Below are 6,000 nucleotides of genomic sequence, written 5' to 3' on the forward strand. Positions count from 1 at the left end.
GGGCTGAAGGGCCTGTATTGTGCTGTAGGTCTTCTATGTTTCGATATTTCTAAGAGCAGAAGCCAATTGGCCTGTCGACATTTCAGGCCAAGACCAACTATGGAACATCAACGTTTACTCTTTTCCATAGATGCTGCCTGGCTGCTGAGTTCCTCCAGCACTTTGTGTGTGTTCTTTTGGTTTTCCAGCATCTGCAGATTTTCTTGTGTTTGATAGGTAGGGGAGGATGTGCACAATAACGAACATCTATAGTAAGGTGAGTTGACATAAATTAATAATACATTTCTAAAGCAGCATAATAGATAGACCAATAAACTTAATGTATTGCTGGTGGTAAAGTGATGAGTGATATTGCCAACATGATATAAAAATGGAAAATGGAAAATACTGGTAAAGCTAAGCAGGTTGGGATGTGGTGGCAATAGGTGGAACAAGGGAATTTCTAGGTCAGGTTGAAGTCATATGGTAGATTCAGCTACAACATGTGGACATGTCCCAGCAGACCAAACTACACATACTCTAACTTGGACATCTATCCATTAACTCCAACTCTGTGCTGAATCATGGGTGGAGCAAATGAATTAGTGAAGAGTCCTGTCTAGTTGCTCAATATCTTGTCTACAGAAGGCATTGTGGTGGGAAGCAGCTTGCCTAAATATTTTGATCCAATCCCCATCATGTACTGTCCGCTTCTGGGTGTAGTCGGCCATAATTATTGACTGCACAATGTATCTGACACTTTGAATACTGGTGCACTTTAACTCTCCTGATATTCTCAGAACCTCTCTCGAGTGTAGGCAATGCCAGACTTAGCTCAAGCTGCATCAGAAAACATCCCGCACCATCTCTGTGCAATCTACAGAGCATCATTATGCCTATACATCACAAAACTTGGATCATTGATCATAATGGTAATGTTAAATGGGCTGTAATCTTCACCTTTGTCTGACCGTGTTGTAAATACCACTTAGTATGCACTCTTCCATATCTTCATTTAATTTCATTATATTCCACAGACCTTCCTGAGTTTGCTCTGAGTACTTATTTCCCAGTCTGCAGGACTTGCTACCTTCTGCCCATATTTGGAAACCAGTGCAGGCAGTCATTTTTGTTTCAGATACAACGAAGTGCAGGTTAGAATTGACTGAGGCTGCAGCTTTCTTTGGCATTAAAAGCAGGATCTGAACACAGCTGGGAAAGTCAGCATTACCGTCCAGCCATAGTTACCTGAGCAATGGTGAGGAGCTGTGTTCTTGAACCACTGCTGTCCCACTGTGCTTTTGGGGAGAGTTCCAAGATTTAGACCCAAAGACTGATAATATACTTCCAAATCAGAATGCATTGCAACTTCAAGGTGAAACTGCAGAATATGGTAGCAGGTTGGAAAGTGCTGTTGGAGTACAAGGATGTAACTGCAGTGATTTTTTTCTTTCAATGTGCCATAAACTGCAACTACTTCATTGATTTCCCACTAAAACTGACCTCGACCAGATCCCAATGAAGAATTCACAGTTGGCGATACCATTAACATCTTTGTAAACAGTACACAATGCTTTGTTCTTTGTATCTTGAGCTGACTGCAAGTTAGTCCACATTATTCAGAGTCATTTCCAGCACAATGGAAACCATTTCAAATGTATGGTGTGGACTATTAAAGAACATGGTTATCAGTTAAGTTACTAATTTGCCTCTCAATGATTGTTATGATATGATTTTTTCTCGGCGGGCTGCGATCAGTGCAGGTCACTCGTTAGCGAAGTTTAAAAAGAACTTGGATGCTTTTGGCTTTTTTTCCTCGGTGGGCGGCAATCACCACAGAGCCAATGAAAAGAAAGATGTAAGTGGAGCAGCCAATATTGGAGTGGGGCATTGTTGGAGTGGTCTGGTTTTAATTCAACAGGTTTAGATGAGAACAGGCTCGGGCAAGCACAGGCAGGGGTTCTAAGTAAGCTTCTAAGTTTTGTTTCTTGTTGGTACGCAGCTAGTGCACTGAGTGTGGACCTGGAGGTAGTGGTATGTTCCTTGTGTGAGATGTGGGAAATTTAGAAGATCTCCAGTTTCACGGATACCTATGTCTGCACAAAGTGCATCGAGCTGCAGCTCCTTAAAAACCAAGTTAAGGAACTGGAGCTGCAGCTCAATAACCTTCAGCTCATAAAGGGAGAATGAGGAGGTGATAGATAGGAGCTACAGGAAGGCAATCACCCCTAGGTTGCAGGAGACAGGCCTCTGGCTGACTGTCAGGAGAGGGAAATAGAATACGCATCCAGTGCAGAGCACCCCTGTGGCCATTCCCCTCAATAATAAGTATACTGCTTTGGATACTGTTGTGGGGCCTACCAGGGAGAAGCCACAGTGACCAGGCCTCTAGCGTGGAGACTAGCTCTATGTCTCAGAAGAGGAGGAGCGAGGAGATGAGTTCAGTAGTGATCGGGGATTCCATAATAAGAGGAGCAGAAAGCAGCTTCTGTGGACGTGAAAGAGATACCTGGACGGTACTTTGCCTCACAGGTGCCAAGGTCAGGGATATCTCAGACCAGGTCCACAGCATTCCAAGTGGGGAGGGTGAACATCTGGAAGTTGTGATACTTTACATATTGGTACCACTGGCATAGGAAGGAAAAGGGAGGAGATCCTGTACAGACAATATAAGGAGTTGGGCAGAAAACTGAAAAGCAGGACGTCTAGATTAGTTAGATCAGGATTGCTGCCTATGCCACCTGCCAGTGAGGGTAAGAATATGATGATTTGGTAGATAAATACATGGCTGAAGAATTAATGCAGTGGGCAAGGTTTCAGATTTCTGGATCATTGAGATCTCTTCTGGGGAAGATATGACCTGTACAAAAAGGACTGGTAACAGGCAGGTTTGCTAGAGCTGTTGAGGGGGGTTTAAACTACTTTGGCAAGGGGATGGGAACCGGAGTGATAGGGATGAGAATGGCGCAATTGGTATGCAAGTAGATGCAGTGTGTAGTGAGACTGCAAGGAAAGACAGACAAGTGGTTAGGCAAAATTGTGTCAGTGGGATGAGTTAAAGTGTAACAGGGGGCCAAAATCAAAAAAAGTGATAAATACAGGACTGAAGGTGTTATATCTGCAGTATATGGAATAAGGTAACTGATCTTGTAGTGCAGTTAGAGATTTGCAGGTATGATGTTGTGAACACTCCCCAGTCGTGACTGAAGGAAGATTATGGTTGGGAGCTTAACATTCAAAGATACCCATTGTATTGAAAGGACAGGTAGAGTGGGTGAGATCATTCTATTGGTAAAAATATAAATCTATTTCTTAGAGAAAGGTGAGATAGGAATGAAATATGTAGAATCCTTGTGGGTAGATTTAAGAAACTATAAGGATAAAACCAACCTGTTGGGAGTTATATACAGGCCTCTGAATAGTAGCCAGGATGGAGGAACAAATTACAATGGGGAAGCGAAACGGCATGTAAAAAATGCAATGTTCCGATAGTCATGGGGGATTTCAATAGGCAGGCAAATTGGGAAAATTAGGATGGTGCTGGATCCCAAAAGAAGGAATTAATAGAATGCCCACAAGATGGCTTTTTTTACAGCTTGTGGTTGAACCTACTAGTGGAATGGCAATTCTGGATTTGGTGTTATGTAATGACACAGATTTGATTAGGAAACTTAAGGTAAAGGAACCCTTAGAAAGCAGTGATCATAATATGATAGATTTCACCCTGCAGCTTGAGAAGGACAAGCCAAAATCATATGTATTAGTATTAGAGTTGTGTAAAGGGAATTACAGAGGCATGAGAGAGGAGCTGGCCAAGGTTGATTAGAAGAGGACACTAGCAGGGATAATGGCAGAAGAGTAATGGCCAAAGTTTCTGGGAGCAATTCAGAAAGTTTAAAATAGATTCCTCCCAAACAGGAGTATTTTAAAGGGAGGATGAGGCAACTGTGGGTGACAAGGGAAATCAATAACAGCACAAAAACAAGAGAGGGCATATAATATAGCAAAAAACAGTGGGAAGGTAGAGGATTGGAAAGCTTTTAAAACCAACGGAAGGCAACTAAAAGAGCAATAAAGAGAGAAAGCTTGAAAAATGAATGTAAACTAGACAATATAAAAGAGGCTACAGAAAGCAGTTTCTTGTATATAAGGAGACGTAGGGTGGATATGTCACTACCAAAGGAGGTGTAAGATGCTCCTTCCTTCCACTAGCCTGCAGGTCACCCTTGGGCAAGGTCTACAACCTGCTTATCCGTTGATCAAAGTCATCATGGAAGCAGGTGGATGGTCATATGAGCTGCTGGTGCATATCACAAGTCCTGGTTATGCAACCTCAGACGCCAGGCAGACAATCTCTGAGCAGTATTGATAATGACTGGGGTTACCTGTCTTTTAAAGACATTGCCCAGAAGAAGGCAATTACAAACCACTTCTGCAGAAAAATTTGCCAAGAGCAACCATGGTCATGGAAAGATCATGGCACATAGTGAACAAACAAAGGAATAAAACAGAGACAAGAGAGGATATTGGACCACTGGAAAATGATACTGAAGAGGTAGTAATGTGGGACAAAGAAATAGTGGATGAACTTAATAAGTATTTGGTACTTTGGAGGCTCACGATAATATAGGCCAAAGCCAGCATGGTCCTCTCAAGAGGAAATTTGCCTGACAAATCTGTTGGAATTAGCAGCTAAACTCAATGAAGGAGTGCTTCTCGCAGGTCAAAGTCAGTGATTTAAAACGAGAGCTTCATGGATGTTAGTCCACTGTGCAGAGCCTATCAGCGGCAGCAACTGGGCTCGACGAACTAACTAAAAATACAGAAGGGATAAGCGGAGCGGCCATTGTCAGGGGTAGGCCAGTGGCGAGAGTAGAAGCGACAGGCTTTGGCTTATTCAGGCTTCGGCGAGGAAAGTGGGCAAGTGGACTTCGTTCTTGGTTTTTTTTGCATTTTTTTTTAAGGATAGCGAGCATGTCGGTAGGGTTATTATTTTGCTCTGGGTGTCGGATGTGGGAATCCTGGGAATCTCCCAGTCTCCCATTTGGCCAGGTGCACCGAGATACAGCTCCTGAGAGACTGTGTAAGGGATCTGGAGCTGCAGCTCGATGACCTACAGCTTATTAGGGAGGGTGAACAGGAGATAGAGAGGAGCTACAGGGAGTTAGTCACCCCGAGGCTGCCACAGTTAGATAAGTGGGTGTTAGTCAGGGAAGCAAAGGGAAGAGCTCAGATAGTAGAGAGCACTCCTGTGGCCGTCACCCTCAGTAATCAATATCTCGTTTTGGATGCTGTTGAGGGAGATGACCACGTCAATCGGGTCTCTTGCACTGAGCCTGGTTCTGTAGAGCAGAAGGGAAAGAGGAAGATGAGGAATATGGTAGTCGTAGCGGATTCCATAGTGAGGGGAACAGACAGGAGATTCTGTCAGCCTGATAGAGATAGCCAAATGGTGTGTTGCCTCCCAGCTGCCAGGGTACGGGATGTCTCGGAATGGGTGCAGAGTATTCTAAAGGGAGAAGGTGAACAGCCAGAAGTCTTGGTACATGTTGGTACCAATGACAGAGATAGAAAAAGGGAGGAGGTCCTGTAGAGAGAAATCAGGAAGTTAGGTAGGAAGCTGAAAAGCAGGACCTCCAGGGTAGTAATCTCAGGATTGCTACCTGTACCACATGCCAGTGAGTGCAAGAATAAAATGATCAGATGTATTCATGTGTGGCTGAGAGACTGATGTAGGGGACAGAGATTCAGATTCCTGGATCACTGGGGCCTCTTCTGGGGGAGGTACAACCTGTACAAAAAGGACCCAAAGGGGTTCAATATCCTAGCCGGCACATTTAATAGAGTTGTTAGGGAGGGTTTAAAGTAAGTTGGCAGGGGATGTGAACCAGAGTGATAGGGTTAAAGAAGGGGAAAAAAGAAATAAATCAAAGGTAGCATGCAGCAGAGATTATAGAGTGAATAGGCAGGAGATGAGGCTTACTCAAAGCCATTGCATGAGATACAGGGCATTAGAGGCGT

This window comes from Mobula hypostoma, chromosome 2 (assembly GCF_963921235.1).
Source record: "Mobula hypostoma chromosome 2, sMobHyp1.1, whole genome shotgun sequence".
NCBI lineage: Eukaryota > Metazoa > Chordata > Chondrichthyes > Myliobatiformes > Myliobatidae > Mobula > Mobula hypostoma.